Consider the following 20,514-nt stretch of genomic DNA (forward strand, 5'->3'; position numbering starts at 1 on the left):
GTAAATCAGGTAAACTTATAAGGACGAGTTAATTACTAATAAAATACTCGTCTCGGGAATGTAAACAAGGTAAACTAGTCACAACAAGTTAACTACATATAAACTACTCGCATGCGTAATTTTTACCAGGTAAACTTATCGAGAGGAGTTTATTACTAATAAAATACTCGTATGGTGAATGTAAATTAGTCGTTGACCAAGATCTACTCGTAACGACTAGTTGACATATCAAACTAACCATTCCTGTTAGTATTTTGTAACACTAAGCGGTTTGATGTATTTGGTAAACAAACGCATCATCGTGGTTAGTTTAATAAACTACTCGTGTCTCGTAAAGTTTTAAAATCTACTCGTTGCGACTAAAGGATTTCTTATTTACTCGTGGGCGTTGATTACGAAGTTTGAAACTTATTTAATCGTTACGAGTAGATGATTATTGAAACCGGTCGTTACGGTTAGTTTATGGACACGTGGTAAATTTTAATTGGTTATACAAACTACTCGTGTGTAATCATAAACTAACTATTCGTCATGACTAGTTTATAATACCTATTTTTGGAATTTGTTGAAAATAACACCTAAAACCTAAAAAACGTATTCATAAAAGCTTATTTTAGAAAATTTTCCTTTTTATTGGTTGCCACCCCAAATTAGGATGACAATGTCGTTTGCCAAATCATTTCCACTTCAATCTAATTTCCTCTTAACTTTCTTTTAAAGCAAACACCCTTTGTCAAATCATACGAAAGTAAACCTAATATATAAATGACATTAATCAAGTGGATTGAGATACCCTTTGTTAAACCATACAAAAGTAAACCTGAGATACCCTTTGTTAAATTATACAAAAGCAAACTTATATATAAATGACATCAATCAAGCGGATAGTAATAAAAATATAACTTAACTCTGATTAAAACTGTATGATGCAAGGTTTAAGTTCAAATATGATATTAATCGGGTTTATCGTAGTGGGTCTTTGGTGACTGGTTTTTACAGGAACAGGAGATGGGCTTGGACTACATAGCGCTGTCTACGATAGATATCGGACGTATGGGATCGCCTTTAGTTATTGGGTTACACTGAGTAACTGAGCTTTATTTGTTGGTCGTTAAAATAATTAATAAAAAGTAATCACAAGCAATAAAATAATAAATGTCATTACTTAAAATCACAAGTATCCAAACTTAAACTAGGGAAAATGACTAAAATGTCCATTTTAACTATCATAATTCTCAAAATTTTCATTCAAATTCCATTGCTTTTATTATGTTCAGCTCAAAACCAACCAGTGCGCTTAGTTATTCAATTTCAATGACTGAGCGCCTCATGTCAAAAATGTTTCCCGTTGACCGCTTCCTTTTTTGACCGCATGACAAAAATGCTCCCGGCGCCGGGTGGATTTTTCTAGGCGTCGGGTGGTTTCTTTTAGGCTTCTTGTGGTTTTTTCTAAGAGACTACTAGATTACTCTAGACGTCGACTGGTTTTTCAAATTCAAATCCTTTATGAAATTTTGTTTCATAATATAAAAGAATCTGATGCTATATGAAAACTTACGTGTATAAAAATAATAATCAAACAATTTCGTAACTTATGTAGTAAGATCTTTAATAATATGGAATTTTTTTTTGATTTTATGAAAAAAAAGAATTCAAATATGATATTATATATAAACAGTTTTATGGAAAAAAAATTGTGAAGGGTTTGAATTTAAAAAACTAGACGACGCCTAGATTAATCTAGTAGCCGCTTTTATAAAACTTAGTAGCTGCCTAGAAAAAAATCACCCGACGACTATAAAATCCACCATACGCCTAGACAAATCCATCTGGCGCCTGGTTTTGAAATAACTAGGCGGTGCCAGAATCATTTTGTCCGGCGGTCAGACAAAAAAGGCCGACATGAAACACTCTTGATATGTGGCGCTCGGCATTTGGATAGAATAACTAGGCGGACCGATTAGTTTTGGGCTAGGTGGAACCAATGGGATTTGAATGCACATTTTAAGAATTATTATGGCTAAAAGGACATTTTAGTCATTTTCCCCTTAAACAATGCTCCTAAATAGAGAACGACTTCATTAATTATATTAACAAGGACCAAAGTGGTGATCTTTTGAAAACAAAACGTAAAATAGTACCCCGTAATATATAGCAGTATTTCAACAACCAAACTACTCAGCATCTTCTTCTACACATCTTTCTTCCCCTCCCTATAGGACATTGGAATCCATATTAGAAGCAGGGAAGAAGCCGGTTTGGCGTGTGTTGTTGGCTAGAATTGTGAGCAGGAAGATAAGAATTGAAGGCAGCCGACTACTGGCTTGGCGTGGCGTGATTTAAAGTTATAATGATGATCAACAACAAACTCAAAGGCGAGCTTTTGGATCGGGTATACCATGAGAACTGTTCGGCTTGCAAAGTGGACCGAGATAAACAAATACAAACTGGGTTGCCCATTAAAGAGCTCGTTTTTGTATGGGTCTTGGTGTTATGTATTTGTAAGTAACATATATATATATATATATATATATAGGGGATGGATAATTCGAGAACCTCTTGAGTTGTTAGAACTTTGAGAACTTATTATGGACCACACATTTAATTAAATGAGTATGAAATATGTGGCTGAGAATAAATCTGATTAAAATATTAATCAAGAGAGAGAATAAGTATTTATGATGATTACACAAGTTTAAATATTAGTTACACATGTGTAATAAGTCGATTCGATGTGTAAAAAATTACGGTAATTTTTTGTGCATTACTTACACTTACGTAATACACACGTGTAAAAAAAACTCAAAAAAAAAGTTGTTAAGTTGAGTTCTTTCGAGTTCTTAAAACTCAAAGCGGTTCTTAAAAGAAATCAATTATATATATATATATATATATATATATATATATATTCTCATCTTTATTCAGTGATTAATTATTAGTATTTATATTATTACATAAATTTAGGAATTGTATGCTACTATGCGTGTTGATATTCAATTGTTGAATTTTTCATTTCCACAAACAAACTAAATTCTGCATAAATGTTATTATTATTATTATTATTACTATTATTATTATTATTATTTATTTTATATTACATAAAATATTGGTATTAACGTTTAGGTGTAGAAAATGTAAGATCCATTTGCTTTCATGGGTTTATTAAAGAGTCATCATTATATATTTTTTTCTTTTGTTTGAAAGGAAGAATGATATAACCAGCTTTGTTAAAAAAAAATTAACATCTATTCCGGTTTTATCCTTTCCAGCACTCCCAATTTCATCTCTCTTCCCGTTTGTTTATTTCATGGTAAGTTACTAGCTTATTATATCTTTGCTTTGTCCCCATTTATCAGATTTTTTGACATTTTTAATTATTTATCTTGATTTATTATTGTAGGTAAGGGATTTTAACATTGCAGAGAAAGAGGAGGACATTAGTTACTATGCGGGCTTTGTTGGTAACAACTTTTACCCATTGTATTCCATTTTTTACATATTTCTTAAAGTGTATTACGTAGGGTCAAGTTATTTTACAAATGATAATAAAAATGAGAAGTGTGGGAAGTTATAAATAATTGACATGTGTCAAGTGGGGACCAAAGGAAAAAATGTAAAAGTAATTGTACACATTTTCCCTCTCCACATGAAAGACACATGTTAATACCTCCATCATTTTAAAATGTTTATAACTTTTTCGTATGATATTTTTTTTAAAAAAAATTCATCATAATAACAAGCGTTTTTTTTATCTTTAATATGAGTATAATTTTTGTTATATAAAATTTAAAACAAAATCACGTCATTATGTCTTTTCGCACACCATTGTGTCTTTTCGCTTATCATTGTGTCTTTTTTCGTCATTATGTCTTTTCGCACACCATTGTGTCTTTTTTCGTCATTGTGTCTTTTCGCACACCATTGTGTCTTTTCGCTTATCATTGTGTCTTTTTTCGTCATAGTGTTATTTCGCACACCATTGTGTCTTTTTTCGTCATTGTGTCTTTTTTCGCCATTGGTCTTTTTCGTCATTGTGTCTTTTTGCAAACCATTGTGTCTTTTCGCTTATAATTGTGTCTTTTTTCTTCATTGTTTCTTTTCACACACCATTGTGTCTTTTCGCACACCATTGTGTCTTTTCGTTTATCATTGTGTCTTTTTTCGTCATTGTATCTTTTCGCACACCATTGTGTCTTTTCGTTTATCATTGTGTCTTTGCACACCATTGTGTCTTTTTTCGTCATTGTGTCTTTTTGCACACCATTGTGTCTTTTTGCACATCATTGTGTCTTTCCGCTTATCATTGTGTTTTTTCGTCATTGTGTCTTTTCGCATACCATTGTGTCTTTTCGCTTATAATTGTGTCTTTTTTCTTCATTGTCTTTTCACACACCATTGTGTCTTTGCGCACACCATTGTGTCTCGCTTATCATTGTGTATTTTTTCGTCATTGTGTCTTTTTTCGTCATTGTATCTTATTGCACACCATTGTGTCTTTTTGCTTATCATTGTGTCTTTTTTCGTCATTTTGTCTTTTCACACACCATTGTGTCTTTTTTCGCCATTGTGTCTTTTCTCACACCATTGTGTCTTTTTTCGCACAACATTGTGTCTTTTCGCACACCATTGTGTCTTTTCTCTTATCATTGTGTTTTTTCGTCATTGTGTCTTTCAACTCATCATTATGTTTTTTTAAATACTAATAACACCATTTTATAATAATAATAATATGAAAAAATAATGATAAAATTACAACAAATTATCTAATACATAAAACACAATGATTAATACATGTTACACAATAACTTGAAACGTAAAACACAATGGTAAAGATGTATAACACAATGACCTAAACGTAAGACACAATGGTGAATACGTATAACAAAATGGTCTAAGACGTAAGACACAATGGTGAATATATATAACACAATGACTTGAAATGTAAAACACAATGGAAACAATATATTAGACAATGACATAATGAATAACAAAAAAACCATAATTAAAAAACCCATTAATTTTTTTTATTTTAATTAACAATATGATACTCATATTAAAGATAAAAAACGCTTATTATTATGGTGACTTTTTTTTAAAAAAATATTGTCATATAAAAAAGTTATGGACATTTTAAAATGATGAGGTGGATTGCATGTGCCTTGCACGTGGAGAGAGAAAGTCAACAAAGGTGAGTTATTACATTCATACCCTTTCCATCAATTTTTATTTATTAAATTAATCTCAGCCATTCAAATATCCATACATACTATTAAAGCAAGGAGCAATTTTCACATGTCATCATTCTAGGGTATCCACATAGGATGCCACATCATTACCTTGTTACCATTACCTTTCTTAAGCATGCCAACTTATCCACTAACCTATATTTAAACCATAACATTTCTTAATTTTTTACCATATTCAACATTTTCTCTCTTTCACCTATTAATATATTCCGGCGAATATCATTCAATATTTGTATCAATTTTCCGGTAAGTTTGTATTTTATAATAAACTTCCTATGGTTTATCTATTTTTTCGGCAACCTTATTTTTTTCCGGTTGTTGTTTCTGCTAACCTTTTTATGTTTATTCTTATTGTTAACTGATTTTATTAAAATCAGTTTAGGTTGTAAATCATAAACGGCCATGAAGGTGATATGTGAACGTTTTACGTTTTTTCGGTAAGTATTTCCGGCAAGATTTTCCGTTACATTTTTTCCGGCTATGTTTTATACCTATAACAATGGTTGTTTTACATTATTTCAGGTTATTTACCCGTTTAATTTGCTGAGGATTTCATTTTAGTTTGTTAATCAAAATCTTATATCCATTGTTACGTTTTTCCGGTAAGTATTTCCGGTAACATGATCCGTATATCAATATTAATATTCTTTTTTATTATTTCAGGTAACATTTTCCGGTGAGTGTCACAGCTTATACAATTTTTTTTCTGGTAACATCTTTAAATTTCGTTTTTTCGTTAACACCTTTAAAATTTTCCTGTTATTAGTTATAATTAAAATAATCCATAATATCAATATTAATATTTTTTTTATTATTTCAGGTAATTGCCGACTCATATAATTTAATTTCACGGAATGACTATGAGTTTATAGTATGTATAGATTTTAATTTTAATGTTGATGTATATTTTATTTTTTTAATTTGTTAATATTCATGTATATTCATCTTATTGTGTTTATAAAAAATAAAATACCATTGTATATCGGAAATCCGAGATAAGTTTGATCTATATTTTTTTCCGGTGTGTTTTAATCTATTTGCTATTAATTATCTCATTAATACCATTTATTTTGTTTGACTTTCCTTATTGTTTTAAATAACTTCATTAACTTCATTTTATAGATGTTTAAACAAACCGATTTTAAAGTTAATTTGAATTATTTCAAATTAATTATTTTATAGTCAACGTGAATATTAATTAATTATTTTTATAATAACAATAAATTAATTAAAATTTTTTATTGTTAGTTCAAATATTATATGAATTATCTCATTAATACCATTTATTTTGTTTGACTTTTCTTATTGTTTATGTAAATCATTAACATAAATATTGTAATTTAATTATCTCATTAAATAATTTTATATTCTTTGATTTTCCTTAATTTATAAACAAACCGATTTTAAAGTTAATTTGAATTATTCAAATTAATTTTTTATAGTCAACGTGAATATTAATTAACTATTTTTATAATAACAATAAATTAATTAAAATGTTTTATTGTTAGTTCAAATATTATATAAATTATCTCATTAATACGATTTATTTTGTTTGACTTTCCTTATTGTTTTAAATAGCTTAATTAACATAAACTAGGTTATTAACCCGTGTACTACACGAGTGGAAATATAAAAATCGTCAATTAAATTCAATTAAAACCGTCAATTACTTTTTGGATATACTACGTCTATACACACTACTTAAAATATATATACTATATTTAAAATGAACTGGTGGGAATAACGAAGTCATAGGAAGACTTATATTAGTATTAAGGCAATTAATATACTACTTTGTAATAGATTGATTAGTAGATGTATAAGATTACGAATGAGTTTTGATTTATTACATAAAAGTTATAATAGAATAAAACTTATTATGGTAATGCAATAACATGTGAAACACCTGTGCATAGCAAGAAAGTTGTTTAGTAATGTGCTAAAATTGCTAAAATGTTTAGAAAGTTGACGTAAAATTAACCATATGGAATCACTTATTATGTTCCGGTAATAAACTAAAAACAACAAAAAAAAATTGATTGCCATCCCTAAACTCAACTCATGGTTCGAAACTAAACCTATATATTGTAAAAAAAAAGATTTGTAATAACTACAACAACGTTTTAAGAAAGTTGGGCATTTATTTTTTTTATTTTCAAATTATTGTTGACATCAATAGAAGTTCACACATTCCCATATTCAAAACCCATGATTCACCATAAATCTCACACAATCCTTCCTACATCATCAATAAACTATACAACACAATATATATATATATATATATATATATATACATCAACGTCGGTTGGTCTATCATTAACGTCAGTTTTTCGGTTGACCAAATAATCATTTCGAACCCTGCAGGGTTGCACCTAAGCTTATTAAGAGATATGCAGCCACAAACAATCTCTTCAGATTTCATAAAACATGCTTATATTATTTCTATACAACAAATTAAGTCCAAGAAATTTTTAGCATACATTGAATAATCAGATATAGTTAAACACAAGAAATTACACTGTTGTCACAAAAAAGTCAAAAGAATCTCTGATCAACAAAGGAAGACACATAAGACACACAAAGAAACCAATAACACCTTTTGTCATCATTGTGATTATCATTTCAAGACCCTCTTGTACACGTAAATAAATCAACGGTTAGGCACGAAAATGGAAACATAAAATAAAAAACTAAAAAATCAATGATAATAAGTACATCTAGAAAATTTTCAAAGTGCATCAGTGGCACGACTATTGAACCGAAATATTTTCTAATAATAATAGCTTTTGACCCGCTTGGTTTGACAAACCATTTTGATACTCCTTTTTAAAAACCAGTTTCGACCTAAACTCATTCTTAAGTACCTAAGGATTTTCATGGGCTTTCAATGACAATGTATAATAACAAAATAGAATAACAAATAACAACCATATTATTCTTAAACTTTTACTTATTTTAAAAAAATGGTGAATTTAAATATTGAATTCAAAACCCCTTCATGGCGTAAACATCAACATTCAACATTTTAAACAAAGATTTGTGACTTTGCATGAAAGTTGGCTATGATCTATTTCCTTTTTTCGTTAATACTGCATAGAAATTTGACTTCAAGCAAAGCTGTATAAAACAAACCAATTATGAAACCATTTTAAAATGATCCGTTCTGACCCAAATTCATTTTGCTCAAATCCTTTATTAACCAGAACCCGTTCTACACTGAAACTCATTTTAATTCATGCTTGGCCGGTTTACACCTCTATAATCAAGCATTATAAATGAAGTAATTCCGACTACATTGAAAACAAAATGACATGAACTAATTTTATTAACGCCACTAAAATTAAGCAATAACTGAAGTTATTCTAACTACATTTAAAACAAACATGGTTATATTCATACAAGTCTAATTTCGATTGCAGTTATCATTATAGAGCTATCGTTTCCCTAAAAGACGACATCCTATTATATGACTCCAGCTCCTCACATTCATTAGAATTTGTATTAAATATGTGCCATGTTGCAGGTCCTGAAAGGCTGAAATGGCTACAAGTGAAACACAAAACAGTTTCTTTAATCAGTATTTCGAAGCATTCGAAACTGAATAACTATACATATTTTAACATAGCATGCTTTAATCGTCACTTGTAAATTTACTTAACTTCAGTTTTTTTATTTTTTCTTTACAAAAAGGTTGGCTTCGTTGTAATCTTAAGATAAATGATACAAAATCAAATAATTTTGTTGCTTTATATAATGAAAAATACAACTTGAGACTTTGAGTCAACTGCCGCATGTTGTAGTGCATCTTATTAACCATGGCAGTGTTGTACGATCCAAACCCTACAATAACATTATCAAAATCTGAATCCGTTTATGCTTGTCTAAAATTATTAGATCATTATCTCAATGGAAGAATCTAAATTCCCAATTTAAAAAACCTGCCTAATTTAACGTTCAAAATCTCAATCAGAATAAAAGATGAGGGCTATAATCACATTATGAAGAAATAAAAAGATTCAATTAAAGATAAAAGCATTAGACTCTTAATTATGTTGAAATTCTAAAATAAGTGACTCGGAGTAAAGCCATACCTCATCCTTATTTAGAGTAAAATCATAAACATGCAAATAACACGAGCAATTAACTGGATTAAATTCGACAACAAAAACGCTTCTCAAACCTGGTTAAAAACCAAAACTCAAACCTGGTTAGAAGTTTGAAATTTATTTTTAATGCCAGCTGTCCCGTTTGTCACTTGTGTGATTCTCTGCCTAAATATAAAACATAGTTTATTATAGAAGACCTGGAAAAAAAAAGCACATTACGTTTATGATAACACACATCACCAAGCAAAAAAAACACAAGAAACTGAGTCAAACATGGCCCATGTACAGAAATGATTTACCGGAATACCTATGAGACACCACGGGTATTGACGTCTTTCGGCGCCTTCCTCGAGTGATTATAAATAGGCAGATGACACCTCTAAAAAATAGAACAAAATTATTTTTGTTAACCTTCTTAAATATAGAAGTGATTTTAAAAGTATTTAAGTTTATCATCATTATATGTAATTTGGAATTAATCCAATTCAAAAACAGTTATAATTATATTTACAGAATGTATGTGATTTGTAAAACATATGGCCGAGATTTAAGCCACAACATTAAAAACGTTGAAAACTTACCGTCTTTCTTAAATATATATTTAAAAAATAAAACAATAAGATAAAAAGTATAATTAGATGTTTCAAAATATATAAAGTTAATTGATTAAGTGTATAAAGTTTAAAAAACGTTGAAAAGTTATTATCTTTCTTAATTTTAATGTTGGTGTTATATTATTTGTTTATGTTAATGTAATAACATATAACATATAAGTTCTAATTATTATGAACTATAAGGTGAACATATGCATATTATGAACATAACCCAACTAACAGACTGAACTACGAAGACATAATATAATGAGCTACTTAAAATTGAAACTGAAAACATATAATCATCTGATTAATAAAAAACGTAACAATAAAACTAAGGATGCTGGTGAGAGGAAGGATGCGCAAGCTTCGGTGGATAATACTTCAGTCCCTGTGTCTTCTGAAGGTCGTTCGTTTCGTGATACGTTGGTTGGAAAGGAAAAGGAAGATAGGTTGTTTAATGTGGTTTTGGATGATGACTTCTCTGGGAATGCTTACTGGAATGGGTTGGGATTGGTAGGCACAACTAAAGATTTACCGGCTTTGACGTCTCTAAAGGAGTGGTTAGTATCAGTGAGACTACCGAATGTTCGTATTCGTTATGTGGGAGGTTTATCGGTGGTATTAGTGTTTGATGACAAGGAGGGTATGTTGGAGTTTTTGAGTACATAGGAGGTTTGGGATTCAGTGTTTATTTCCTTGGTGTTATGGGAAGGACAAAGATTACCATATGATAGAATCGCTTGGCTTAAGGTATTTGGGTTGCCCCTTTGCTTATTTGATTCCAGTGTTGTTGACAAGGTTGGGTCTATGTTTGGGAGGGTGGTACAATCGGCTCAAATTAATGAAGACCTTGAAGATTACTCGTATGCCATGGTAGGCGTTTTATGTAACATGATGAAAAGAATTAACCAAGTTTGTAGTTTGAGTTGGAGAAATGAGTTATTATCTATCCTAGTTGAGGAAGAGGTTGGCGAGTGGCTTCCAGACTGCATTGGTTCGGAGGGGGAGGGCCCATTAGACGATGTGGTGCAAGGGAAGAGGACAGTGGAGTGGCATAGAGATGTGGAGAATTCTGTTGTGGATGATGGGTTGAATTTAAACACGAATTTGAACAAGTCTCAGCCGGTTGTTCAAGAGGAGACGGTGACTAAAGGTCATGATCCTCTAGATGCGGATGGGCTAGATTTTTGTATGCCAGATGTTTTGGAGTGCTCGGGTACTAAGAAAAAGAAAAGAGGTAGCTTTAGGAAGAAGAATCGGTTGGATAAGTCGCCTTCTCCAACGGGTCTTGAACGGCCTAAGAAACGGTCTAGGGAAGGTGACGATCCTTATGATATTGATCGTTTTATTTTTACGGTTCAAGGTGCTCACTTAGCCGATAAAGAGGATGGTGGTACAAGTAGCGGGGATTCTGTGGTTGGTTCTGTTGAAGTGGGTAGGGAGTTTGTGACTAGCGAAGATCAAGTGGTGGGAGGTGGGATGGATGCGCTTGAAGAGACAAATGCTACATTGGCGTTGGGTCATACCTTGGGGGCGGTAAACATAGATAGGTATCAACAGTCTGTTTTGAGTATGGTAAGCGAAGAAGGCTTTCAACGTGTTTCGTCATGAATTGTTTATCCTGGAATATTAGAGGGCTGGGTTCGACTTGTAAAGGTAACTGGTTAAAAAATTTAAAAGTGACGAATGAGGTTGGTTTTATTATGATACAGGAGACGCAGTTTCAGTCGTTTGATGGTGTGAATGTGAGTAGGTTTTGGGGTCCTAGAGAATATGATTTTGACATCGTTGATGCTGTTGGTCGGTCCGGGGGCTTATTTTCGGTTTGGGATCCTAAGATTTTCATGAAGACGTCTGTGATTAAGCGAAGGTTTATGCTAGTAGTTTCGGGGTACTTGAAAAATGATGGTCAAAAGGTGTTGTTTGTGAACATGTACTGCCTGCAAAAGTTAGTGGACAAACGTGTGGTTTGGAATGACATCAAAGCGTTGATTTCGGATGACGACGAGATGTGGATTGTGGCGGGGGATTTCAATAGTGTTAGAGATCGGTTGGAACGTCGAAACTCTAAGTTTCATGAAGGTGCGACTAAAGAGTTCAACGACTCTGTAGACGAGACTGGGTTAACGGAGTATTCGCTTCGTGGTCGACGGTTCACTTTTCTTTCGGTCACCAAACTTAGTCGTATTGACCTTATCTTTGTATCGTAGTCATTTATGAACAAGTGGAGTAATGCGGAATATAGAGTTTTGGATAAGGTTGAATCGGATCATTTTCCGTTGTTATTGAAGATAGAATCAACAAATTTCGGTGCCAAACCGTTTCGTTTTTACAATTCGTGGCTGAATAGAGAGGGGTTGGATAAGGTTGTGGATGACTCGTGGAACAGTGTCGAATTGGAAGGGCAGGCCGATGTGAAATTCATGCGCAAGTTAAGGCTGTTGAGGAATAATATCAAGTCTTGGAATATTAGAATGTCTGCTGTTGAGAAAGAGGAGGAACTAGGCTTGAGGGCTGATATAAAGGAGCTAGAAGAGGCTTTAGAGATCCGGGAATCATCAGAGGTGGAAGTGTGGGTTCTAGTAGAGGCTAACAAGAGATTGAGAGAATTGGAATCTTTTAAAACTCGGGACCTGAAACAAAAAGCTAGAGTACAGTGGGCGAAGGAAGGGGATGCCAATTCTTCTTTTTTTCATGGAGTTATTAACTCGCGTCGGGTGTCTAATTCTATCCCGGGTTTGGTTATTAATGGTGAATGGGTGACGAGGCCACAAGCGATTAAAAAAGAGGTGTACCGGTTTTTTAAGTCGAAGTTTGTGGAAGAAATTCAATATCGGCCTTCCCTCATGGTTGTTGACATTAACACTCTTGATCCTGTGGAGGCGGATGGGTTGATTGCTCCGTTCCTAGAAAAAGAAATTAAGGATGCGGTTTGGGACTGTGGGAGTGATAAAGCGCCGGGGCCCGACTTTCGTTTTATTAAAAAATATTGGTCCATGTTTGCAGGTGATTTTGTGCAGATTTTTAAAGAGTTTTCTGAGACGGGAGTTATTAGTAGAGGAGCGGGTTCTTCGTTCATCACATTGGTGCCAAAAACAAAGGATCCGGTGGATTTAGGAGAGTATCGTCCGATTAACTTGATTGGTGTAGTCAGCAAAGTGATTTTTAAAGCTCTAGCTAATCGGATAAGAAAGGTGATGGATGGGCTTATATCAGAGACGCAATCGGCTTTTATAGCGGGGAGGTATATTCTTGATGGCCCTCTTATTATTAGTTATCTTATTTCATGGGCTACTAGAGTTGGGAAGGAATTGTTTATGTTCAAGATTGATTTTGTCAAAGCTTACGATAACATCAATTGGGAGTTCTTGATTTCTATCATGAGACAGATGAGATTTCCTGAGGTCTGGTGTAAATGGATTAAGGGTGTTTTGGCGTCAGCCAGGTCCTCTGTGCTAATGAACGGTTCTCCGACGTATGAATTTGCTTGTGAGAAGGGTATGAGACAAGGCGATCCTATCTCCCCATTTTTATTTATTATTGTTATGGAGGCTCTTGAAGGGATGATGAGAAAGGCGTGTGAGGTGGGATCGTTTTCTGGTATTCGACTTCCGAATAATGGGTTAGTTCTCTCTCATTTACTCTATGCGGACGACGCGATGATTATGGGCGAATGGTCGAGTAGTAATTTTGACACGCTACGGCGTTTGCTTAGAGTGTTTCACTTATGTTTGGGCCTTCGAATTAATATTAATAAGTCTATTCTGTTTGGTGTGGGGAAAGGGATGGATGAGGTTAGTGATATGGCGCGCACCCTGGGATGTTCCTCTGGGGCTACTCCGTTTAACTATCTTGGTATCGTTGTGGGGGCGAACATGGGTAGGATAAATAATTGGGACCCCGTGATCAAAGTATTTAAGAACAGGCTATCTAAGTGGAAGTCTAAGGTGCTTTCGATAGGTGGTCGGTTGGTGTTGATTAAATCGGTCTTGGAAAGTTTACCGTCTTACTACTTCGCTTTGTATAAGGCGCCGAATGCGGTCATCTTGAAACTGGAATCTTTGGTCAAAAGATTTCTGTGGGGCGGTGACGAGGATACTAGAAAAGTTCATTGGGTGGTGTGGGACAAGGTTACTACTTCTAAGAAATATGGGGGGTTGGGTATTTGCCGTTTGGGAGAGAGCAACGATGCGTTTTTATTAAAGTGGCTTTGGCGTTATAGAGTGGAAGAAGATTATTTGTGGAGACGGGTCATTGATGCTATTCATGGGTCTACGCGACAGTGGGGGACGTATCCTTGTAAAACTTGTATTTCGGGTACGTGGTCTAGATTGGTTAAGAGTTGCGCAAAGATTAAAGTGGGTGACTCTAGTGGGAGTAATATGATTCGGGGTTTGGTAGGCAATGGTTCGTCTATTAGATTTTGGTTAGACCCTTGGGTGGTTAATGTTCCTCTGAAGCACCTTTTTCCAAGTCTGTTTCGTCTTGAAGTAAATAAGTGGTGTCATGTTGCTGGAAAAATTGGGGATCATGGTCTGGGTGTATGGAACTGGAGGACGTATCCATCTTCGGCCCACGAATTAAACGAACTCATTGATTGCCACTCTTTATTAGTGGGCCAACACACCATTAATACAAGGGATAAATGGTTTGGTTTGATACCGACCCAGTTGACTTTTCAGTCCATGAGGCCAAAATATGGATTAGCAAGTATCGAGTGGGGGAGCAGAGGGATAACATTGAATTTAATTGGTGTAAGTGGGTGCCTTTAAAGTGTAATGTTTTTATGTGGAGGGTTCTATTAGATAGAATCCCTACTAAAGAGGCGTTGCGAAGAAGGAATATTATCCTCGGTGAGAGTAATTGTGATTTTTGCAGTGAACAGGTTGAGACAGTGGAGCACGTGTTTACCGTTTGTGGTCTGGCGACTGGTGTGTGGCAGGGCATTGCAAACTGGCTTCGGTTACCTCCGAATTTTCTCTTTTCCATTAAAGACTTGCTCGAAGTGGTTAAGTGCTCGGGTTGGTCGAAAAGTAGGAAAGAGATTTTATATGGGATTGTTGTGGTGACTTGTTGGAGGATTTGGAAAGCTAGGAACGAGAGGATTTTTACTCACAAGAATAGGAATGTCGTAGAGTTAGTGGCGGATGTCAAATCGTTGAGTTATCTTTGGTTTTGTAGTAGGGGGAAATCGGGGGGAGTGGATTGGAAGGGTTGGAAATATTTTTCTTTTGATGTTTTGTAAAGTTTGACTTAGGGGGATTTCCTCCTTGGGAGTTCTCCGGTTGTTGTGTTTTTAATGAAGTTCGCCTTTCAAGAAGAAAAAAAAAATCTAAAAGATGAATTCTCAAAGCATCAAGGACATGTAATGCTATAGGCTCACCGGCCAATTAAACAAAAGTTATCATATATAAAATAAAAATTAGTTTGAGCATTTGATCGAACACTTAGAGTGCATTGAAAAAATAATACATGTTCTCACTTAAAACAAATTATGGATGTGACAGATTAGTGGTAGTGTAGATTATATTGATTTTTTTTGAGTTACATGTCACATAAGAATATTCATCAGATCATATAATTATATAATAGCGATAACAGAAATTAATAATATTAACTTGTAAAGATGAAGAACCACATTATTGAAGAACCACATAAATTAAGGCAGACGAGGAATAAGTGAATACATTTCAACCTTAAAACCTAAAGCTAAAATCAAAAGAAAGTTTTCTCACATATATAATAACCCTAAAATCAAAATATAGGAAATTAGAGAAGTGTAATTTATTTTGAAACTTAAAGTTAAATGGTTACATTAATTATTAGTAGTTTATTTTCTTTTTAATTTATTTAATTGTTAAGAAAATTAGAGAAGTGTAAGATATATTTGGAAATAAAGGGAATTGGCCAATAGGGAAGGGCAATGTGGAGGCAATCTTATTTGTTTTAATAGTATAGTAGAATATTGTGATTTAGTTATCCCATTAAAACATTTTATATTCTTTGACTTTCCTTAAATTATAAACAAGTCGATTTTAAAGTTAATTTGAATTATTTCAAATTAATTATTTTATAGTCAACGTGAATATTAATTAATTATTTTTATAATAACAATAAATTAATTAAAATGTTATGTTATTAGTTTAAATATTAAAGTTTAAACGTTAATATTAAAGTAAATAAGTAAATAAGGAAATATGTAAATCATTAGACGAATTAAGGTAATTCGTTTGAATATTAAATTTAAATACATTAAATTAATTACTTCTTGGTAATTAATGTAATCCATATATTTTAAATAATAATCTTAAATTTGTTTGAATTAAGGTAATCAATATATTTTTGGTATATAACCATACTTCTTGGTACAAATTACAAATTATTTACTTTATAGTCAAACTGAATATTAATTAATTAGTTTTATAATAACAATAATTTTTTTTGGTATACAACCATGCTTCGTGGTACAAATTACCAATTACAAGTTGATTACTTTATAGTTAACGTGAATATTAATTAATTATTTTTATAATAACAACAAATTTTTTTGGTATATAATCATACTTTGTGGTACAAATTACAAAGTACAAATTACAAATATTTTGGTACAAATGTTATACCTTTACTTCAAGTATTAAACTTAAAACGTTATTATTAAAGTAAATAAGTAAATTTAGATAAGTCGTTTGAAAATAAGTAAATATGTAAATAATTAGACGAAATAAGGTAAGTCATTTGAAAATATTAAATTTAATTCGAAAAATAAGTATCCATATATTTTTGGTATATGTTGACTAAAATAATTTAAAAACTATTATTCTTATATCTATATTTGGTATAAGTTAATTTGAAAATTTTTACCATAAATTTAGATAATAATAATATATCAAAAATTACTTAAAAAAACGTATATTAAAAACCATATTGATCATGAGTTTATAATATTTATTTATTTTAATTTTAATATTGATGTATATTTCATTCTGAATATTCATTTTAAATTTTTTTACATAAAAGAAAATATTATTGTATATCGTAGATCCGAGATTAGTTGATCTGTATTTTTTTTCCGGTGTGTGTTAATCTATTAGACATGAATTATCCCATTAATACAATTTATTTAGTTTGACTTTCCTTATTTGTTTAAATAACCTAATTAACATGAATATTGTAATTTATATATTTTAATTATCCCATTAACACATTTTATATACTTTGACTTTCCTTAATTTATAAACAAACAGATTTTTAATTTAATTTGAATTATTTCAAAATAATTAATTGATAGTCAAAGTGAATAAGTTTATTTGCTATTCGAAAATATTCAACTTAATATTAAACTTAATTTTAATGTTTTTTGACCATCAAGTAAATAAGTTAATTTGTTATATTTTTTGTACAAGTTAATATAAAAATAACTTAATTTTTACAAACATAATTTTTTTTTCATATGATGTTATAATTGAATATCATATGATGTCATATAATGTAATAGGACTCTAAATAAGTAAATAATTAGATGAATTAAGGTAAGTCATTTGAATATTAAAGTTAATTTGAAAAATAAGTATCCATATATATATTTTGGTATATGTTAACTAAAATAATTTGAAAATTATTATCCATATAGTTATTTTTTGTACAAGTTAATTTGAAAATATTTATTTAAAATATACATAATAATAAGTTGACTAAAACTAAAGAAAAGTTACTTTTATTACCGTTTTTTAATCAATTAAAAAACGATATGATTTCTATTTATATTATAATATGTTTTAATTTACAAATTTATTTATCATTTCTATTTATAATATATTTTACATAATCGATAAATAAGTAAATAAGTAAATCACGAAATAATGATAATTAATCTTCCATAATAATGATTAGATTAAAATTAACATGGAATATATATTTACATCTTATATTATAATAAAATATACCATTTATGGAAGATTAAAACTATAATATAAATAGACTTAATTACATTAAAAGGTAACAAAACAAAAACCAGTTAACAATTTCTAAAGCTATTAGTAAGTATTTCCAACAATTTCTAAATTTACACGTTAATATATATATATATATATATATATATATATATATATATGTATATCTAACTGAATATACAAATCCGATTGTTACAATTTCTACAATTTGACTTTCCGGATTAATATAGATTTTTTTCACAAACTTTAATATGTTGACCAAATCTCTATACCTTCTATAAATATAGATTATAGTTTTTCAAAATATATAATAACATTTTTATAAACTTTCTATAATACACGTCACCCACATTTAATATCATTAAATGTTAACCAATATTATTCATCAAAATATGCATTCAAATTAATGTAAAATAATCACAAGTTTCTTAGTTTAGTAATCTTGACCAGTTAATTCTAAGTTACAATTTTGTTAATATTAACAAACCGAAATTCAAAATTATTATCCAATCAATTTCAATTTTAAATCCAAAATTATAATCTCTACAACTACTACGAATTATTTCGTACTTTCATTTCAAAACAGAAACACATTGGAAACAAAATCTTATGAATCATTTTTTATGTTATAATTATAATATGTATGTTTGTTTAAACTTTTGTAATTGTTTATAAGATATGAATCCATTTTGTTTATAACATATTAATTGTACATTGGAGTTTTACTTTTAATTTCAAATAATGCAATTACCGTTTAATTAATATTCATCATGTAATACCTTGTAATTCATCTAAAATAATCCGTTCTTATAAATATAACATTTACAATTCGTTTTAATTTAAAACATATATGTATATTTTACGTTTTCTATAATTCCCGCTCATGTGTTACACGGGTCACTCACTAGGTTATTTAATTCAAAAGTGGATTTTTTTTCAAGATGGTAATTTAGTAACTCTATATATATATATATATATATATATATATATATATATATATATATATATATATATATATATATGATGATGAATATCATTACAGAACTGTAAAATTATTTAAGAACTTGAAGGAACCCTTGAAAACTAACGTTTTATATAAAAAATTTGTATGTTAATATTCTTTGTGATTAGTTTTATCATTTTCTATAATTACAATTTTAAAAATTAGTTTGTATATAAATCTTTGTTTTGTTTGACACCTATGTAAATTTGTTAGTACATAAATTTTACATATATGTAAACTTGTGATGAATATATGTAATCAAAAAAATTTATATAAAATATGATAAAACTACTCTTAAATAATGTTAATATATAAAAAAAATTAAAAAAATGTTTGGTTGTTAAGGGTTCCTAAGAGTTCTTAACTTTTTTAGAGTTCTTAAATGATACCAACAATATATATATATATATATATATATATATATATATATATATATATATATATATATATATATATATATATATATATATATATATATATATAGCTTGACCTTTGTTAGAAATAATTCGAATTTGCAACAGCCAAGCAAACCCTAAAGACTCACAATATAAAGTTGATCATTCATTTCAAATTTCATATTGTTTTTAAGGAGATGAAGGTTGTGGGTTATAGTTTACTTTTAATTAGTAGTTCGGTACCATATTGTTATTTTGTATTATTAGATTATAAATATGTTTTGGTATATTGTTAGTTCAAATAGTAGCTGGATTATTATGGATTTGAAACTCTGTCCTAGGTTTGAACAAATTAAGCATATTTTTTATAAGTTCTTATGTTATTGTTTTATATTTTCAACTGTGTGTAACACGGGCTCTAATCTAGATATCAATAATAACGATTATATCAATAATAATCGTTCGCTTAAATATATTAAACTTTCATTTGTTCATTTTATATCAATAATAACCGCATTACCAAAGTTATCGTTATATTAAATAAAATTACTTAAAAAAATTGACTTGTATTAATTAGTTATCTATTTAGTAAATGTTGCACTTTTAATTATGTTATCAAAACTATATCAATAACTTATTTCTAACTAGAAATAAAATTATTTGTAACTTTTAACTTATATTCGTTTAAATAAAATTAATTATAAAGTTTTTTTAATAGTCATCAACCATATTTATATACATCATCTATTATAAAGTTTCTTTAATAGTCATCTATTGAATATTGATTAAGACTGTATTTTAAATATCAATTAATTATAGTATTATGAAAGACCAAATTTAGGATTTTGATTGTCATAATAATTTGTTTTGTAACGTAATTTTATAATATACTTATAAAAAGAAATGTGTTAGATATTGTTCATTTTTTTCATTGATGTGTAATAAATGTTTTTAATTAATGTGTAAATAAACACGGGTATTATCTTAGAGTAATAAACATTACAGTTATTGGTGCGTAACAAATGTCTTAGATAGAGTTTATTTTTTGAATCAAAATTGAGATAGAAGCTTTGTTGAATCGACATTGTAGAATTATTTTATTGATTTGGAGACTAATTTCCTTTGTTTGCTTAATATTGTACGATGGTGTAAGTTATAAAATCTTTTAACTTTTCATTTATCTTTGTTAGTCTTTGTATTTGATTTATATAAGTTA

The 20,514-nt window shown here is 30.1% G+C and overlaps 1 pseudogene; it reads left to right on the plus strand.

The window, feature by feature from the left end:
• Nucleotides 1–2,275: 2,275 nt before the first annotated feature.
• Nucleotides 2,276–20,514, plus strand: part of LOC143636135 (protein ZINC INDUCED FACILITATOR-LIKE 1-like) — a 37,304-nt pseudogene continuing 19,065 nt past the window's right edge.

This window comes from Bidens hawaiensis, unplaced genomic scaffold (assembly GCF_021521415.1).
Source record: "Bidens hawaiensis isolate Kalapana, Puna unplaced genomic scaffold, B.hawaiensis_p1.1 tig00007800_1, whole genome shotgun sequence".
NCBI lineage: Eukaryota > Viridiplantae > Streptophyta > Magnoliopsida > Asterales > Asteraceae > Bidens > Bidens hawaiensis.